Below are 21224 nucleotides of genomic sequence, written 5' to 3'. Positions count from 1 at the left end.
AGTAAGGAATCTGCCTGCAATGCAAGAGACATGGGCTTGATCCCTGGGTGGGGAAATCCCTAGGAGAAGGAAATGGCAACCCACTCCAGTATTCTTGCCTGGGAAATCCCATGGACTGAGGAGTCTTGCAGGCTACAATCCATGGGGTTGCAAAAGAGTCAGACACGACGTAGTGACTAAACAGCAACAACAACAATATTTGGTAGGAAATTCTAAAAAGGAAAATATCTATTATATCTTAATATCTGAGATAAGCACTTATTATATCTTAATATCTGAGATAAGTCCTGAGAATAATTTAGTATATAGGTGCTTTGGTGTTTTTGTTTAGTTGCTGAATCAAGTCCAACTCTTTCACCTTTTACCGCATAGACTGCAGCCCAGTAGGCCTCTCTGTCCACGGGATTTCCAGGCAAAAATAATAGAGTGGTTTGCCATTTCCTTCTCCAAGGGGTCTTCTCAACCCAGGGATGAACCACATCTCCTGCTGGGAAGCCCACGTAAAAGTGTTTACATGCTTTTTATAACACACATGCTTTTTCTAATACATATGCACTCACACATACATACAGATCAACATTTATATATGCATATGACCAAAAATTTGCATAGCCTATGTATATTATATATATACAAATTGTTAAAAATTGCTATTTTAATATCATGACCATTTCACAATCTACATTTTATGCTTAATGGTGTACTGTAAATTTTTACTTGCCATATTTAATGGAAGGTTATTATTATATCACATATAATTTATTTAACCAGTTCACTATTATGGAATATTTAGGTTATTTTAATTTGCATTTCTTTCATTGCAATTACAGTTCAATATTGTTTCATATATACCTTATGCTCTTCTGTTGTTAATTGCCTATTCATTTTAAAAAATGAGATATTTGTTTTCTTTCCTCCTAAAGACTATTTACCCTATGAATATCATATACATTAAAAATATTTATCTTTATTTGTTGTGGGCATCTTAATTATGTTCAAGATATTTTTGGATTTATAAAAAAATTTTGTTTCAATTAATCAATTTAAGAAATCTTTGTGTTTATGTTATATACTATTATCTGTGTGTTTCAAAAGGCCTTCTTACCTTGGAGTTTAGAAAATTATATACATAAATTTTATTAAAGCTCTTCGATTATTTTACTTATTATCCTAATATATATTTATGATTTTTATTTTGGTACATGGCAAAATGTAGGGAACAAAATTTGTTTGTCTTTTAATTACTCAACCATCTCAGCACTGTGGAAATGCAACTTGTAATATTTACCCTGTACTAAGTCCCTATGATCTGTTCTACACATCTGTGTCTAACAATGACAGTTATCACTGCTGCTGCTAAGTCGCTTCAGTGGTGTCTGACTCTGTGCGACCCCATAGAGGGCAGCCCACCAGGCTCCGCTGTCCCTGGGATTCTCCAGGCAAGAACACTGGAGTGGGTTGCCATTTCCTTCTCCAGACGGTTATCACACTGTCACTTACATTTCAGTCTTCGGTAAAAGTTAACCATGTTCTCTACTACTTTGTTGCAGAAGGGTTCTTGCACTAGAAATGTGTATTAACTTGATGGAGGCAGACAGAGCTTGTGAATGGTCAAGATAGTGACCTAGTATCAATGCCTTCATTTTTTTCTGATTATTTCTTACTTTGTTTTTAATCTATGACTTATTGGCTATATCCATTTTATATATTTCCCTTTATTAAGTGACATTAATTTAACAGAATTGGATTGATTTATGCCTATGAAACATGGTAACTTTCTTGTATTCATATGGTCTGTTTTTCTAATTAGTGAACTGATACTTGTGTCTTCCTATTTTCAGTTCTATAAATGTTTTTTGAGAATTCTTGCTGGGCACTATTTAAGGAGCTGTAGGGAAAGAAAAATGGATGTCTTTGACAAACTTACAATCTTATCGGGCAGTTCACCATTTATAAAAATAATAGCAACATAATAAAATAATAGTTATTGAGAGTACTGTTTGCAAGCCATTATACTAAGAAAGGTAATGTGTATCTCCTTTAATCCTTGTAATAGCCCACATAACCTCCAGATATTTTTAGACATTTTCCCTTACTTCACTCAGCAATTTTATTATTGTTGCCTTCTCTGAGCAGCTTTTCTGTCCAGAACTATCTAAAATATCAGTCCATGTAACTGTCAATGCTATTACCTTGCTTTGTCTGTCCTTGTAGTGTGAATTATAGGACATTATTAGTTTAGCAATTTATTTGCTAATCATTTGAGTCCCCTGCTAGAATGAATATTGAGTAGAAGACTATGAAAAATGAGTTGCAGTAGTTGATAGTTGTAAAAGCTTAAAGTTTAATTTAATATATAACATTTAACTTCTTTAAGCTTAAATTGTTTCATCTGTAAATAGATGTAGACTTAGTGCCTCATTCATAGGTTGGTCAGGCTGTTGGTTCTTTCCTTCAATAAATATTCATTGATCTCATACTATGTGGCAGACACTATTCATGTACATGTACAGTAAAAGAGACAGGGCCTGACCTCATGGAACTTCCATTCCAGTAGGGAAGACAGACAAAAAGTAAATAAAAATTGTTTTTATAACATAATATATAATGGCTAAATTAATTTTCTCTGAAATATCCTTCCCTACTTCATCCCCATAACCTCAGTATTTTTTTCTTTTCCATTCCAAGTTATCCTCTGCTTATCCATGCTTAATGGGTATTATCTCACTCCTCCTAGCAGATTGAAATTTTTAGGGCCTCTTCTAAAGATCAATGTTACAGAATAAGTGTGGTATTACTCAGGTAACCTACTATGGCAGAACTATAACCTTCCTTTTCTGGATCCGTTTTTTATGTATTAGTACATCATAAGCTCAGGATTGCTGGTATGGATTGCTGTTTGGTTCTTTGTTTCCCTTTTGTTTCTGCACCTTAAAGACCTAGTCAGTTGAAAACCTTAGACTGTCTTCATTTTAATAAAAATTTTACTGTAGATGTACTGGTTTACAGGATTTGCTTATGTTTATGTATGTTTTTCCATTAGTAAGACTGCTTTTGAGACTTTGAATGGCTGAGTGTCTGTGAAGATTATTAGCAAATATGACATCAAGGTTCTCAGTGTGATTTCATAACAAATTTAGAGAGATCACTTTTCAAGGACATATAATATCAAACTCAGTATTTAATAGGGGAGTTGTTTCTAATTAAATCTTTTTATATTTTAACTCATCAAATTGGCGTTAAAATCACCTCAGCATCCTGCTGCTTTACTGCTCCCAGTCCTAGTTGGGATTCTACACTATCAAATGCATTTGGTTGGAAAATAACTGATCTATCTGGCTAACCTCCCTGCCTCTGTGTGTGTGTGTGTGCATGCATGCTCAGTTGTGCCCCAAATTTGCAACCCCATGGACTGTAGCCCACCAGGCTCCTCTGTCCATGGAATTTCCCAGGCAAGAATACTAGAGCAGGTTGCCATTTCCTATTCCAGGGGATTTTCCCGAACCAGGGATTGAACCTGCATCTCTTGTGTCTCCTGCATTGGCAGGTGGATGGATTCTTTACCAATGTGCCACTTGCAAAGTAAATCTGTGTAGGACCCTCCTAGAACCTTGCTTGCTGAGACTGGGAACATAAAGCCACATTCTAATATCAGTGCATTAGGTACTGAAGACCAGTTCAAGTTCTACTGAATGTATTACCTTCTACTCCCTATTTCTTTCCACCCATTTACTTTTTATTCTCTTTAGATTATGCACTTTACAAAAATCTTTCCAACTGCTATCATATTTTTTGGATAGGGCCAGTATCTTATCTTGTATACTTCCTAACTTAACCAGTGCTTACCAGTGTATTATATGTAGTAGATTTTTGCTACATCTCTGGTAACTAAGAATAAACAAATAAATGGGATACAGACTATTTGATATTAGTGTTTTAATTTTAAAATATAAATGTAAAAACATTTGTATCAATTGATAAAGCTTCTAATAATGCTATAGTAAATATTCTGTTCTCCATCTAAACCTTGTACAGTGGTTTCCATTGTAAACTCATGCTATATTTTACCAAGTACTTGTTCTGCACATAGACAAATTAATGTTAGCCTTTATCTTTTTAAAGCTATAGATATTAGTTGACATATACAAATTCAACTACCTATGTCTCATGACTAATCATAAAGATATTATGGAAATGTAATTCCTAATTTTAAATGTTTCTCTTTTACAGTCACACAAAAAGAAGTGTTAAGAATTTCCCTTTGATGCTCTGAAGGCTAAAGGTAATGTCCAGTATTTTGTTCAATAGGTTTTCATCTTAGTGAAAAGTTTCGTAATATTAATGACCTTCAGCTTACTCCCTCAGGTCTTTTCTTTATTTCTCTTTAACACATTAAATAAACATTTCTATGTATACCTAAAAATAATCTAACATTATGAGTCAAAAAAGGAAAAAGCTTTTGTTGTCTCAGAATATGTCAGCCTAATTTGGTGTTGCTGTATCCCTTCAGCCTTCTATTTGGGAATATACTATGGTCCCTCCCCTGATTTTTGAAGCAGTTTGGAACTCTTCTGATCTTATGCCCTGCCCTTTTCCTAAATAGACATGTTGGCTCAAAGTAAAAAAGTCAGTACCTATTGCTCTTTAGGAAGAGCTTTACAACTAACTATAAGAAATAAAAATACATTTTTGAGGGGACAACAAAACCATGTAGACAAGATTTAGTGGCTACTCATGGTCAGAAATCCAGAAATTCAGGCAAGAATTTTACAATAGATGTGTTGCTGCTTTGTGTATAAAGAGCTTGTACGGTTTGAAGAAAGTTTCTGATACAAGAGGGGGCTGTAATTACTTTGCTTCTTACATGCATGGTTAGATCTTCCAGCAAGAATAACATGGTAGGGTAATTTATTACAGAGGAGTAAATCACAGATTACATTGGAGGGGGTAGGGGTGATGTGATCCAACCATCAGTTTTGTGAACACATACACTTAAGCATGTGTGATAGCTTGTTTTTAATTTCTTTACACCAGTGCACACCTCAAACATTCCATTTAGCAGTGGGATATGCAAATTGTTCCAAATGCAGCAGCAGTACTTTCACCTGAATGTCAAAACTGTCAGGGAGCTTTAAATCAAATCTTTATAACATTAAAAAAAAAAAAAAAAAACACAGCCAGCCCCAAGATTGAGGCACCAAACTCACTTCATAAACTTGATTCCCATACTTTCAAAAAGCTCCTGTATGTCAACAGGGTAATGTCAAAGTTCTCATTCACCTGCTTTCTAATTTTAACCTTTTAAGGATTTTATTTTATTTGGCTTAATTACGATATTTTCTACAAATTAATGATAAATGCCTTGATTAATAAAACCAAATGTCAGAGAAAATGACAACTTGATGAAAAATTAATACTCGGCAATATTTTAAGGTACAGAAGTACTAAAGATGTACTCTTAGACTTCATACTTCATCAGCTCCTTCTGGATGTGGGTAGCCAGAATTTTCCTGCACTTAAGTTTTCACAGCCACATGTGTAGATGCATTTTAGCATAATTTTAAGCTGTTGTTTTGACTACTAGCTGTTATAGATATACATATATTCTTATTTTTTCTCTTTCTTTTGCCTCATAGTATTATTTATTTTTACTTCAAAAAATCAAAGTAAATTATATTTTGAATTGGTTATATTGATAAAGCTATCATAATAAGCATCCAAATACGTGTGTGTTTGTGTGTGTGTGTGTGTGTGTCTGTGTGTATGTATCTCATGGAGCAAAATGTAGTAACTAGTGATTGGTTATCTGCTAGACTATTAATTTATTTGGTTATGAATATTCATTTGTTATACTTTAACATTATTAAGTAAAAATAATCTATATATAGAGCATAGCCTTTCACATGAAAATATATATTTTTATGGACATTTGCTTTTTTAAAATACATTTTCCCTTATCTTTCATTAAAATACCTGAATACCAAAAAAGAGTTGTAATTTGCCAATAAACATTTGGTAAACGGTTAGATAAAACTGAAGAATAAGAAATATGGCTACTTTATATTTTCTCCTTTTACTGGAGATCATGGTATTGAAAGTTAAAAATATCTGATTTGTTTTTCCATCTTCACAAATATCTGGATGATTTTTGAATGTGAATACTTAAATAGACAATTAAATATTATGCAGAAATGGTACTGTGGAGGATTATAGTTATGTTGGTTTTATTTTCATATTTCAAAGATAAAGCTACCAACCAAATCAGAGAAGGCACAATGACCTCTTCTGTGCTATGCTTTTGTTTGGTTTGGTTGTTCAGAGATAAAAAGACCCACATAATACACTGTCAGTGAAATGGACTCACTTTGACCATCTGTTCATGTAATGACATGATGGTCATACCTATCAACAGAAATTTTTGCCAACTAATGCTAAAAATTCCTTTTTTTCTGTAATATACTGGAAATTTCTGGGTAGGTGTTTTAGGCATGTTGCTAAGTGCTGTAAGATAAATCAGAGGGCAGGGTTGGTCTACATCCTATAAATACAATATATTGCCAATCCCAAGGAAAAATCTTCTTCAGTGAAGATTTCTAGTACTATTTAAAATTGGAGATGAATTGTGCTGTATCTTCCCTTAGCTGGCGCTAGCTTTTACTGTTGTTGTGTCTTGCCTGGTTCCAGACATCCAGTCTGTACTGGCAAAGCCGCTTGATGAGGAGAGGCCACCAACATCGCCGCCCTGACTGCTTACATACCTGCCATGAATAATAGATCTGTCAGCTAGTTAATCACTGCATTGTAACTGTCTGTTTCTCCTTAGCTGATCACTGCCCAGAGAAGTTTAAGTTCCATTGTGACATGAAGCTTCTATTATGTTTCTATACCTGCATTTATTTGTATGCAAAAGCATTCATTCTTCTCTTTTCATACACCAGTAAATAAGACATGCCCCACTTCTCTGACAGTTCTTAAATTACATAGTAAACAATGTACTTTCCCCCCCCTTGTTTATTCTATTCTTCAGCCTCTCATAAATTTACTTCTGCATATAAGCCAATTAAATTTTATTCATTAGTTATAAGATTTGGAAATATTTACACCTGCCTCACAATCCACAGTTTTGTAAGATTTTAGTTGAGATTATAGTTATTTGGTGTAAGTACTATAAGAGAAAATCATCCTTTCCCCAGATGAACAAAGGAGATAGACTGAAACCTGAAATAGCCTTTTAAAAACTGTTGCTTGGTGTTAAGTTTCTTGATCTTAGAAATGAGGACAACCAATTCAACCTTACACAGTTAGAATCTTTAGATTTAGGGAGTTGAGTTATGGTATTTTAAGCCTAATGCTGATGTTATTTGACAAATCTAAACCTTACAGGAAAATAAACAGCGTTAGACTATCTCTTATCCAGTGGAAAAACAAACAAACAAATTAAACCATATATTCTCTGTAAATGACTTTTTAGAAATTGCATTCTCTCCTCTAAACCTACAGTATTTTATACCGCAAGGTCAGGCAAATAAGACCTTACTGGTTTGAAAGTATTAAGGTAGTTTCCAAAGTTGCGTAATGCGTAAGTGCCAGTAGAATGATCTATTAAATAGGATTAAATCCTATCTATTAAATAGGATTCATTTACCATATGTGTTTCTTTTGGAAGATTGTATTTATATTAATTGAATAAACTACGCTCATGGAACACACTGATAAATAGAGTAATCAGAGGATACCAAGAAAAACCATGACTGTTGTTCACGAAGTGTAGGGGATTTTCTTGATGAAATGCTGCATTCATTTTTCATCCCTACCTACCATTTCTTTAAATATCCAGGTCTCCTTTGTATCCTTTAGTGATGACAAGATGTTTTTTATTCCTCTAATGAAGTGGGAAGCAGATTAACATACTTTCTTCTTGGGAATTAGATTACTTATTGTAGTACTGCTCAACATATCTTTGTAATACTCCCCGACCCCTACCCACAACTAATTAGTGATTTTCAGAATTAGGGAAAATCTTAGTTGTGTGGTGGCTCTATATTTACCAGCAATCAAGGAAGTGTTACTAATACACTTGTCAGTGTTAAAAAAGAATTAAGTAAAGGGCCAGATGGTTGAGCCCAGGACCTATCCAGAGCCCAGTATGTGTGGGCTGGTCCAACGGAATGAGAAACATTAAAAGGCTAAGTGGAATCAGAGTTTGGCTTTCACTTACGAGAAAAAAGAATATTTTTCAAATGTGTTTTCTTATGATATAATAATTTACATGTTTGGATCTCCTTTATACCAGTAACATTTGAGTGCATATATTTCCTTGTGCATCAGGAGCCAATAATGTTTATAAAAGTCTCTCTTCTGAGATGTGTAATAGGACATAGTAGTAGCATTGAAGTAAAGCAGTTACCATGCAGCAAACATTTTTTTCTGGTTCAGAGAAGAGTTCTTTGTTCTCAAAGTTATGTTTCTGCTATTATAACTTACTTATTACACTTTATTATAATTGAATATTTGTCTCTTTCATAGATTCTATGATTCATGATACGAAAAAATCTGGTTATGTAATGTTTCTATAGTGTATGGCCAGATGAGGAACTAGTAAATATCCCTTAATGTTTTATTGTAATAAAAGCATTATAATAAGTGGTTATAATAAGAATTAGTTTAAACTGAAGAAATTAAAACAGCAAATTCCTTTCTTTTCCTGTAATTGTCTTTACATGCATACATAAACATCTTATTTCCCACTCTACTTTCGATCCTTTTCATTTATATCTTTAATATGTACTTTTGGAATCTGTTTTAAATCTTTTTGGTTTCTAGAATAGATGCATGGGTCAGCAAATTGCTGGGTAGGTAAACTGAGTAAATAGAGAGTACATTATATTTTGGATTTTTCTTCCCACCATAACATACATAATTCTAGAAGAGACTAACTAACTATAAGCCTCCTACCTTTCTTCTCTTCCTTCTTTCCACCTTCTAGCAAATATTTATTGAATGTTTGCTCTGTGCCAAGAACTTCCTAGGGGTTAGATATAGCTGTAGAAAAAAATAAGACATAGTTTTTCCCCTTTGGGGGACTCATAAGAAAGGGTGAATGAGTGAAAGTTGCTCAGTTGTGTCTGACTGTTTGCGACCTCATGGACTATATGGTCCATGGAATTCTCCAGGCCAGAACACTAGAGTGGGTAGCCTTTCTCTTCTCTGGGGGATCTTTCCAACCCAGGGATTAAACCCAGGTCTCCTGCATTGCAGGCAGATTCTTTACCAGCTGAGCCACAGGGGAAGCCCTGATAAGAAAGAAGGACTAATAAGAAAACAAAATACACACATAAGTAAACATTATAACATAGATATATAACTGACTTATTAATATATAAAAAGATATAAAAATGACTTATTTTTATGGACTTCTGAATTCTGACATGAGTTAAGAAATTTGGTCTTCAATGGCCTGCCTTCTTAATAGAGGAATTCTTCTAGATTTAAAAAATATAGGCAGGCAAAATTATTTCAGATTATGTCTTGAAGGGTGGTTGGCCCTGGGATGAAGATAGGTGCAATGATACTTACTTTCAAGGTGAGTCATAAAGAAAGCAATTTTAGAAATCTGGCTTACTATATATAATATAGGTTACCTCCATAAGTATTTTCAATCTCAGATTGAAAAACAGTGGGAATTTCTAACATTTTTTTAAATTATAAAAATTATTTCTTTAAAGATTATTATTTTTTTTAATTTTATTTTATTTTTAAACTTTACATAACTGTATTAGTTTTGCCAAATATCAAAATGAATCTGCCACAGGTATACATGTGTATTATTTTTTAATGCTCCATAGTTTGAGTTTATCTGTAAATTCGGTAGTAGTAGCAGTGGTGATGAAAGACTAACTGATAGAAGTGTATATTTTTTCCTTCCTTTCTTTGGACATGTGTGTGGAATATTTTTGTCTGCAGATCAGATTGTTCATTATGCTCCCTTTGGATGTGTATACCACTTGGCCTTCCAGCCTTGCATGCTCATTCAAAAGCATTCCAAGTCATTATGCTGGACTTCAGCCTTGTTCAGTAAAAAGGCCATTTCCTCCATCAACTGTCCACTTGGACATACATTGTTTTTACTCTCAAAAAGACTTTATATGCATTCAGAGTATATTAGTTGGATTTGTCAAATTACTCACAGATAATCAGTTTTTTAAAGTTATAATTTAAGCTATGACCTCTCAAACTGTGAATTATAAGGTTTGACCCTTTGGTTCACTATTTGACACAGCAGCCATTAATTACAGTTTTTAAAGAACATTTTATTTCAGTTAGAATTTGTGTTATGAAAACAGTTTAAGTATTTTCCTTTTAACTTTCTGGGAAAAATGTTGACATGTAAAAACAGTAATATAAATATAAAATATATACATTCAAATATAACAAGTAGCTGTCCTGCATATACATGCTATATTCAAGTATATATATATATATATATATGTATATATGAAGTCTATTATACATAACTATAGTTATTTTTATATAATAACCTATGAGTTAACACTAAGACCATACTTATTTTATTTAACGTGTCAGATTGAGACTGACTTTTTAATATTTAGCAGGGTGAGAGGAACTTTATTACTAATTGATTCTAGGTTTTTCCCTTTTTTGTGTTGAGCAAGGATACAGAAGTAGGTGCCTATGTATTATGCCCAGTGTCTGATAGCAATTGATAATCAAGATGGTTCTAAGTAATATGGTGAGGGAGAATATAAACTAGTCAGTGGTTTTCAAATGTGCATAGCTCAGGGTACTGAGATAGAGAGTACATACAGAAAGGTCAGTTTAAGTAAATGCAAGAAGACATCCAGATATGTGTACACGTTGCTGGTATCCTCATATTTGAAATGGAGGAATGTAGTGTCTTATGGTATAAAAAGAAGATATGTATATATCTGAAAATATTTCAGCATATGGTTTTCTGTTCCTCTTTAATAAAAATCTAATAATATTGGATAATTTCTTCACTTCCAAAGTAGTTATCTTCTCATTTTGTACTAAACCAGGTTTTTTGCTGCTAAGTTCACAAAATTAAATCTAAAATATCATGGAGAGATGATTATTTAAAAACATCTGAAAATTTTTCTTAAAGGTATATAACCATCCCTTTGTATTTCAAGTATATTAAAAAATGGTTAATTTGGTTTTGGTCAGATTCTTCTCTAGTTAAGTTTAGCATGATTTTTTTCTTAAGAAAAGTTAATTTATATGATAACATTGAAAATAAAGACCTTTTAAGGAATGTGACCCTTATAGGATCTATAGTATTGTTCCTAAAATTTTTCCTAGGAAATACATTTCCCTGTATGTTCTTTGTACTTTAAGATTTAAAAGTAAAAAATATTTACTTTATAGAAACTCCAAAAGAGGAAATTGATATTCCAAAAATAGGCAAACACTTATCATAAACTATGTGTTTGCTGCTGCTGCTGCTAAGTCGCTTCAGTTGTGTCCGACTCGGTGCGACCCCATAGACAGCAGCTCACCAGGCTCCGCTGTCCCCAGGATTCTCCAGGCAAGAACACTGGAGTGGGTTGCCATTCCCTTCTCCAATGCATGAAAGTGAAAAGTGAAAGTGAAGTCACTCAGTCATGTCCGACTCTTTGAGACCCCATGGACTGCAGCCCACCAGGCTCCTCCATCCTGGGATTTTCCAGGCAAGAGTACTGGAGTGGGGTGCCATTGCCTTCTCCGAAACTATGTGTTTAGTTATTTCTAAATTACTTTTAAAACAGGATCTAAGCAGTAGAAAGTCTTTTTATAATTAAGCATATAGTTTGGATTGCACTATTTTCCTTTAAACCCATTTAATTGTGGTTTTTAAGGAAATAGTTGCCTCTATTTTTTTTTTCTAAAAGCAAAAATTAAGTCAGTCCAGTTCAGTTCAGTCGCTCAGTTGTGTCTGACTCTTTGTGACCCCATGAATTGCAGCATGCCAGGCCTCCCTGTCCATCACCAACTCCCAGAGTTCACTCAGACTCACATCCATCAAGTCAGTGATGCCATCCAGCCATCTCATCCTCTGTCGTCCCCTTCTCCTCCTGCCCCCAATCCCTCCCAGCATCAGAGTCTTTTCCAATGAGTCAACTCTTGCATGAGGTGGCCAAAGTACTGGAGTTTCAGCTTTAGCATCATTCCTTCCAAAGTAATCCCAGGGCTGATCTCCTTCAGAATGGACTGGTTGGATCTCTTTGCAGTCCAAGGGACTCTCAAGAGTCTTCTCCAACACCACAGTTCAAAAGCATCAGTTCTTCGGCGCTCAGCTTTCTTCACAGTCCAACTCTCACATTATATTAACTCAGGGTAGAATTTTTGAAAGACAAAAAAATTTCTGAAGCTAATTGTAAGCAATTTTTTATTTCACCAACTATGTATGTTTCCTTTCCCATGCAGTAAGGTTCTTGAGGGAAAAGAATATGCTTTCTTCATTCTTTCTGTTTAGCTCAGACCAGATACTTAATAAATGTTTATTGAATTGATCAACCTATCAGTAGACTTAAAGAAACTAACTGTAGTAATCAATTCTACTCAACATTTGTCCATAACACAAGCATAGCAAAAAAAAGGATTCTTAAAAAATATATTTATATGTCTACTAAATTTCCTTTGGGTCACTGCTACAGGATTCCCTCTAGGTCTGAGTATTTGTTTTCATGCTTATTGTGACAACTCAGTAAGGAAAGAAAAGTTTTGTCCTATATGCTACAATGAATTTAAATTCAATTTTAAGACAAAACAGTCTTTAGGTGGCAAAAAGAAAGACTAAACCAAACCAGTGACTTGTCAAAGAAGTTTTATATCTTAATACTTGATGACACTAAAGGATTACTAGTCTTAGAAGTGTTTAATACTCTAAATTTACATTATCCACTAGTGATAATAGTACTTAGTATGAAACAGCTTTTTCTTTGTATTGACTTACCCAGGATCTAAAACTTAGGCAATAATTAGTCTCTTAAATGGATCTGTTTGGAAAGCATTATAAAATAGGAACTCCCTTCCCAAAGAAAGGTGCAGTTGTATTAAGGCTGCACTCATTTAATGGTGTCTCAAGTGAAACAGGTGTCTTCCCCACTTTGTTCTCCTGGAGCAGCTTTATAGATCTAAGCACTGCATATATAGCACACAGTGGCACTATTAAAAGAGCAGAATGAGGCCAAGGGAAAATTCATCTAGGATCCACACACCTAAATGCAGTTAGTAAACAGAGACACTAACTCTCATTAAGCATAATTAAACCTAATATTGACTGTAAACTGTTACTTACCTTAAACTTCTCTGTAGAGAATGTGGAAAGGGATTAACCTAGCAGATTGGGACATTAATAACTACCTCTTTCACATTAAAGTTACCATCAAGAAGGGCTGTATTCATAAATAAAACATAGAAGGGATTGAGAGACTGAAAATATGTAAATTTACTTTATAAAAAGGAAAGAAAAGCCTAATTTAAAAAAAAAAAAAAAAGTGAGCTGTGCGCAATGCCAGCCCCAGCAAAATGGAACTCTGGCTAATCATTACCAAAAAAAAATAAAAAGCCTGAAATAATCACAGAAATGTGTCCTTGCCTTCTGACTGACAGCATCTGCTTCACAGGAGACTCCAGTTCAGCCAAGTCCATTCTTTGTCATGCATAACCTCCTCCACTGCTGAAACGAATGTGAGGTTTGAGGAGAGGATGAAGGAACTTAAGAGAAATAGGATTCTTTCCTGTTTTTCTCCAGTTGTTAATAGCTCTTTATTTATGAAATTGATTATAATGATTGTATAAATGTTGTTTCATTTGTCAGTAAGAAGTCACAGTGCTGTTTTTTGTTCAGTCAAAATGGTTTGGTAACTGGTCTCCTGCTACTATTTAATAATCTCCTTCTTGGGTGCAATCTAAAGAGTGTGTTGTGAAGGATATAAAAATGTCAGCTAAATTTAAGATCAACTGTTAAGTTTTTATATTATACTGCTGCCCCAAGGGGGGAAGCTAGGATGCAGGAGATAAGAATTTAAAGAGAAAAGAAAAGTAATGACAATACAAACTTAGCTACCAGCCTCAGACACATCTTTGAAATCTATCATCCTGTCTGTTTGCCGTGAATGTGCGCTATGATCTATTACTTGTTTTCCATCACCATTCCAATAAGGCACCATATACTCATTTCTGGACTTCCTTGTTACTTAACAGGGTGGGGTTTTTCTAATTTTTGGAATTGAATCTCACATACAACCTTGGTTATGGTTGTAGTATTAAACTGTACTTTAGGTAATACATGTTAGGCCCACAGGAACGTCTTAGTGCTAGCATGCTAAATTTTATCGTTGGTGAGCACCAGAGGGATATAGTAGTTGTGTATGTAGAAAAGAGAGCTTAGAAATTAAGCCTGGAGCATGTATTCATTTTTTTTTTTAAGAGAATGTGAGGTTTAATTTTAGAATAAAACCCCTAATTTTTCCCCTGAATTTAAAGTTAGTTTCACAGCTTATGACATGAACTAATGAAATAGAAATAATTAATGGACAAAAATCTATCCTTCATTTCCCTCATTGAGCAAAAATTCACAGACTGGTTGGTTGACAGAGGATGAACAAAAACAGCAAGAGTAAGAGTACTTCTATCCTCCATTCTTGTAGCAATCGTGACATTATGAAATAACCATAACAATGGCACTCTTATTAATCAGACATATTTATACAGAATTAGTGTTGGCTTCTGCTCTATATTACCTTTAGTTTTACATGAACTTTTATTATCTGTGCATATCAAAAGAGATGTGGTGAATGAACAAAGAAACCCTGTTATGAGACAAGTATTATTTGACATTTTGGGAAGCTCTTATTATAGGGTTTCCTCTTAAGTGAGAATAACGGGAAGGTTGTCATTAGTTGCACTATTACAGACACTCTGGATTTTTAAAAACAGAAACGGAGCCCACTTTTTTCCTTGAAGAAGATTCATTAGTTAGAATAATTCTAATGATCTAAGACTTCTGAGACTTGGGCCCCTGTTCTTCTTGCTTTATCATGTGAAAAAATGACCCCATAAGGCATCTCTTTAGATACTTTTTCCCGTGGTTTACAGAGCAAAGTTTAGTTTATGGTTCTCTATTTTTTTTTAAAGATGTATCATCATATTCAGACTTTTGGAAAATCTCTGATTAAACCAAAATACAGATGACTTGCAAGGTCTATACCTCTACTGGAATCCAGATGCCTGTTTGTTTTTTTTTCCATCCTAAAAGAGGACAGCTCTAAGTAAGTTCATTTGAGGTCTTCTCCAAATCCCATGGACAGAGGAATCTGGCGGGCTACAGTGCAAAGGGTCACAAAGACACGTCTGAGCAAGTGCCACGTATGCACATGGCAGGCTTACGACAGGTATGACTGGGAATTATGGTGGGAAAAAGAGCCTGACTATGGGTAATATTTAATCATCTCTTAAAATTATAGGAACTATGTGTTCAAAACCTGACCAGTTGCCATGTATTTATTTTTTCTAGAGTTTAGGATAAAATTTTAAGTCCGAAAGTAAGAAAAATAGGTCAATCAGCACAGCTGCAATACATCAGCTGCCTGAATAAGGAGAACAGTGATTCGCAAAGTGGAGAAAGTAGAGATCAAAACTACCACCTGTGGGGTCTTTTGAAATTAACCTTCCCCAAGTAGACAATTATGTGTATAGACGCTTGTCTGAGAGCCAAAAATACTAGAAAACAGTTTACCAATTGATAATTAGGCTGCTTTTAATCTTTTAAAGTTTAAATATAGAAAACTGAATAGCAATTTTTAAATCACAGAATTTTCCTCTATCCTTATCATATCTTCCTATTTTATGTTAAGAGAGACAGAATTTGGGGGTTCAGTGAAAAAAGAGCAACCCCCCCCAAAATAACACATAAACCTTGAAGAGGAAAAAACAAAAACAAAAGCTGTCAAGTTTGAGGTTTGAATACATGTAAAACAGGCCAAGTTTTCTGAATGAGCCACAAAAAATCATTGAGCTCTTCCTAATTACCCATCTATCTTGCACAGCAATAGAGAAGGACCTTTTCTGCATCTTGAAGTACTTAAACTGAATCCTTTAAAATTATTTCCGTATTTTTAACTTCTCATGTTTTCTATTATACATTTTAAATTGGATGCTAGAAAGACAGGCAAAGTGATTTTACCTGTGGCCATTCTGCCATCTCTACATAGGGAGGATATTTAAAACCTATTTAAAATAGGAGAGATCATCCTTGCTGAGATTCATGAGATTTCTTGGCTTTAAACTCTAGAATGAAATGTCTTCTCATTTTAGGGACATTAACCGAGCTGAACATTTTATACAGGTTCACTATATACCTTTTTTGCTACTTATAAGGTACCTATTGCCCAAATAGCACTTGAAGGTGGTTCAAAGCAGAATATATTTGCATGTTTAAATCCTGACCAGATTATGGTGTGTGGGAGTACTCTTCAGTGTTCTGCATATTACAGGTATGCAGTACCGACTCATCTTAAATGCAGAGAAGCTGTGGTCACTGAGAGCCACCAAATTGAAAGGTAGTTCAGTAAAGTTCTTTTGCATCAGAATGTAATTCATCTTAACTTTCACATATATAATTTTCAAGGAAATAAATTCACCGGTGACTTATAAATCACTAATTTTCTTTAGCAACCAATTATATATATATATATATATATATATATATATATATATGTATGTATGTATAATTGGCCCTGATGCTGGGAAAGATAGAAAGCAAAAGGAGAGGAGGGCAGTGGAGGATGAGGTGGTTAGATAGCATCACTGACTCAATGGACGTGAATTTGAGAAAACTCAGGAATATAGTAAAGGACAGGGAAACCTGCAGTGCTGCATTTCATGGGGTCAGAAAGAGTCGGACATGGCTCAGTGACTGAACAACAACATATATATATATATATATATCTCCCACCTATGACCTAATCTAAAGCTAGTTATATTTTGGTATAACACATCTTTGGTAATAATTGCATCCTTTCATTCACTGCAAAACATTATTAGTGCCAACTTAAGCATAGAGATATACAAATGAAAATATAGGGTATCTGCTTTCAAGAGACCTATGGGTGGCTGAGGTCTCAAACACAAAAAAATTCTATAAGTATTAATACTTCAGATCAGATCAGATCAAATCAGTTGCTCAGTCGTGTCCGACTCTTTGTGACCCCATGAATCTCAGCACGCCAGGCCTCCCTGTCTATCACCAACTCCCGGAGTTCACTCAAACTCACGTCCATCGAGTCGGTGATGCCATCTAGTCATCTCATCCTCTGTCGTCCCCTTCTCCTCTTGCCCCCAATCCCTCCCAGCATCAGAGTCTTTTCCAATGAGTCAACTCTTTGCATGAGGTGGCCAAAGTACTGGAGTTTCAGCTTTAGCATCATTCCTTCCAAAGAAATCCCAGGGTTGATCTCCTTCAGAATGGACTGGTTGGATCTCCTTGCAGTCCAAGGGACTCTCAAGAGTCTTCTCCAACACCACAGTTCAAAAGCATCAATTATTCGGCGCTCAGCCTTCTTCTCAGTCCAACTCTCACATCCATACACGACCACAGGAAAAACCATAGCCTTGACTAGATGAACCTTTGTTGGCAAAGTAATGTCTCTGCTTTTGAATATGCTGTCTAGGTTGGTCATAACTTTCCTTCCAAGGAGTAAGCGTCTTTTAATTTCATGGCTGCAGTCACCATCTGCAGTGATTTTGGAGCCCCAAAAAATAAAGTATGACACTGTTTCCACTGTTTCCCCATCTATTTCCCATGAAGTGATGGGACTGGATGCCATGATCTTCGTTTTCTGAATGTTGAGCTTTAAGCCAACTTTTTCACTCTCTGCTTTCACTTTCATCAAGAGGCTTTTGAGTTCCTCTTCACTTTCTGCCATAAGGGTGGTGTCATCTGCATATCTGAGGTTATTGATATTTCTCCCAGCAATCTTGATTCCAGCTTGTGTTTCTTCCAGCTCAGCGTTTCTCATGATGTACTCTGCATAAAAGTTAAATAAACAGGGTGATTTAAGAGGGGCCTAAAAAGTTATTATGGGAACATAATATCTACTTGGGAGATTAAGGAAGGATTTACAAAGATCATATTCAAATGGAGTTTTAAAAGATTAATAGATTTGATAGGTGAAGGGTGGACAGAGGGTGGGGGTGGGTGGGTAGTTGCATTGGGAGGAATATTCTAGGAAAAGGTAACAGTAACATGAAGGTAACATGAAGGTAACATGAAGGCCCTGGGCAATGAAAGAGTCTTGCTCAAAAAGACATGGCAACTGGTTTAGTAAGGCTTCATCTTAGGGTGGAAGTAAGAAGTGAGATTGGATGGATAATGTTGGTCAAACTATAAAATGCCCTAAATCCTGTACCAGGGAGATTGGGTTTTATCCTGTCACTATTGATCAGCCACTGGAAGACCAGTATAAAATGATGTATTTAAGAGTGGAAAGACAATGATCCACATGATGATCAACTGGGTTTGGAATATGGTGGAGGAATTATAAATAAGCCAACTTCTTGGATTTGGTGAATGAAAGTTTCATATATAAAGACAGAAAATGCAACTAGCTACTGCTCTCTCTCTCTTCCATATCTACACTCAGACTTCACCAGATACATGTTTATATTGTTTCCATTTCCTCACCAGTGCAATCATCAATTCACCCCATCTGCCTCCAAGACCTGTATCACTTCACCAATGTAACTCTTATTGAGATCTCATTGAGCATTTCATCTTTCTGACCACTTCCTCCTTTTTGAAATGCATTCTGCTCTATTTTCCACGACATCAGTCTCTCCTGACTTTCTTCCTAAGCCCCTTGTTATTCCCTTGATATCTCTTTTGTCAGCATCTTTTCTGATATCCAGTTGTCAAGTGTTGGTAATCCTAAAGTCCGGATCCAACAGGCTTCTATCCATAACCAGTATTATTGGTGTCAGTATAGCCATAACAAATTGAGATGTTTTTAGAGGAGGTACTATAATTATTTTAAGGTCTTCTTTCGGGGGGATCATCTTTCAAAGGTTATATTTAAATATACAGTCTTGTATTCTTTATTATGGGCTTCCCTGGTAGCTCAGCTGGTAAAGAATCCGCCTGCAATGTAGGAAATCCTTGTTCGATTCCAGGATGGGGAAGATTCCCTGGAGGAAGACATGCAAGCTATTCCAGTATTCTTGCCTGGAGAATCCCTATGGACAGAGGAGCCTGGAGGGCTACAGTCCATAGGGTCACAAAGAATAGGACATGGCTGAGCAACTCAGCACAGCACATATTATGCATACTTGCCTACTAAGTCATTTCAGTCATGTCAGACTCTGTGCGACCCTATGGACTATAGCCCACCAGGCTCCTCCATCCATGGTATTCTCCAGGCAAGAATACTGGAGTGGGGTTGCCATGCCCTCCTACAGGGAATCTTCCTGATCCTGGGATCAAACCCACATCTCCTGCGGCTTGTGCATTGCACATGGGTTCTCTACCGCCAAGCTACAGGGGAAGCCCGTTCTTTATTATAGTAATACAGTCAACTACATGCCTCCCAGCAAACTCTTATGGTAAATTCATTTGATAACTTTTGTTCTAATTTGTACATCTTATAAAATCTTCCTGATGTTTATGCTTTAATATTAGGCCATTATTAATCTTCCTTGAATCTCAGTTTCTTAATCTATAGTATATGAGGAGCCATACCAGCTCCTTAGGATTCCATGTTGCTATGGCTTCATATTTTACTACCTGAAGAGGTCAGTGAACTGGAAAGGATGTGAGGCTATCACTTTGAATTACATAGTCAAAGCTTATACAAACGGTTGTGTGTCTTTTCTATTATACATCTATACTTCACATTTTACTTCCTATTTTAAGATAGTTCCATGCTTGTGGAAATATACATATATATTCCTAATTCTGTGTTTACTTAAAATTTTTTGCACATTTTTTTCTTTGAACTGTTGATCAAAATATTTTTTAACATGTGAATAGATTTTATATTATAATTACTGCACTGACCAGTGCTTATTTAACCCCACAGGAAACCCAGATGTGACAGTCTCAGTTAACCAAGTGAGGTTTAAGATTTTCAAGTGTCTTATTACAGTTTTGTGCATATTTCTCTTCTTTGTCTTTGGTTAACAAGGTTGCTTCTAAACCCTTTCTTTTTTTTTTTTAATTTAATTTTATTTTTAAACTTTACATAATTGTATTAGTTTTGCCAAATGGCGGATTCATTTTGATATTTGGCTAAACCCTTTCTTTTGTGATTAGATTGCATTGCCAGTGTATTTTCAGTTCTCCATAAAAATGGCCACTTTAGAGTCAGGCTGGTTAGATATTCAGGACAGTTTTCTTCTTAGTCAGATACCATTTAATGCTAGTGATTTATCTGTGTTTAAGTTATTAATGAATTTTATGACAAGCTTTGTATTTGTCATTATTTTGAATCCAGAACCTCTAAATTTGTCTGCTTCAAATACATCTGAGGCATGGGAATCTACTTAATGCCTTCCATGTGCATGTGTGTATGGGTGTATGTATTTTCTTAGTATGTGCATATAAGTTTTTATTATTAATTTAATAAAAATATCTTTGAATTTCTGCATACTACTAGCTGATTTAGTCCATTGGTGTAAAAAAATGAACAAAGTTGAAATAAGAGCAATAAAATAATACTCACTTGGTTTTGGTGTTGCTGTCAATGCAAATTGGGCTTCATTTTCCTTCTTATGGATTTTATTTATTTAATCTTACCTATATCTAATGGATTTTCTTTCTCAATTTGCATAATTTTTACTGAACATTTGCAGTGTGCAGTCTACCTGGATTTATCCCCAAGATCGTTCACTACGTGGTCTTCTTTTACTCATTTGAGCAGTCTTGCCACTTAAAACAATTAAGCGGTCTTTCTTTCCTCATATTTCTTTGTTCATTTTATCATTTAAATATACAGTATATTATTCTCCATTTCCACTTTTATCCTCCTTCATGTCCATCTTTTTGTTTCTTCACATTTTATCCAATAAAATATTTGAAGGTAAGCTGTAAACTGTGTGATTTTCTGTTTTAAAAACAGTCCTTTAGGGTTTGTTTGTTCATCTCTAACTAATCGTCCTTCGGTGCTCATTATGAGATGTGAGGGAAGTGAGAATGCTATTCAGTTCCT

At 35.0% G+C, this 21224-nt stretch overlaps 1 protein-coding gene across 22 annotated transcripts in view; it reads left to right on the top strand.

Moving 5' to 3' along the window:
- The window catches only part of ZBTB20 (zinc finger and BTB domain containing 20), an 869399-nt gene that overhangs the window by 164219 nt on the left and 683956 nt on the right, over positions 1-21224 (top strand). For 19 of the 22 annotated variants that reach the window (XM_045166105.1, XM_045162303.1, XM_045165996.1 and 16 more), the window contains one exon: positions 4231-4282. The exons of 1 other annotated variant lie outside the window; for it this stretch is intronic. The gene's annotated coding sequence lies outside the window, so the exon portion shown is untranslated. Of the gene's footprint in view, positions 1-4230; positions 4283-15159; positions 15417-21224 lie in introns of all 22 variants that reach the window. 2 more of the 22 variants (XM_045166753.1, XM_045161906.1) reach the window with 1 other exon arrangement.

Source organism: Bubalus bubalis, chromosome 1, assembly GCF_019923935.1.
Source record: "Bubalus bubalis isolate 160015118507 breed Murrah chromosome 1, NDDB_SH_1, whole genome shotgun sequence".
Lineage (NCBI taxonomy): Eukaryota > Metazoa > Chordata > Mammalia > Artiodactyla > Bovidae > Bubalus > Bubalus bubalis.
Note: the sequence above shows the minus strand (reverse complement) of the source record. Positions and strands in the feature narration are given on the sequence as shown.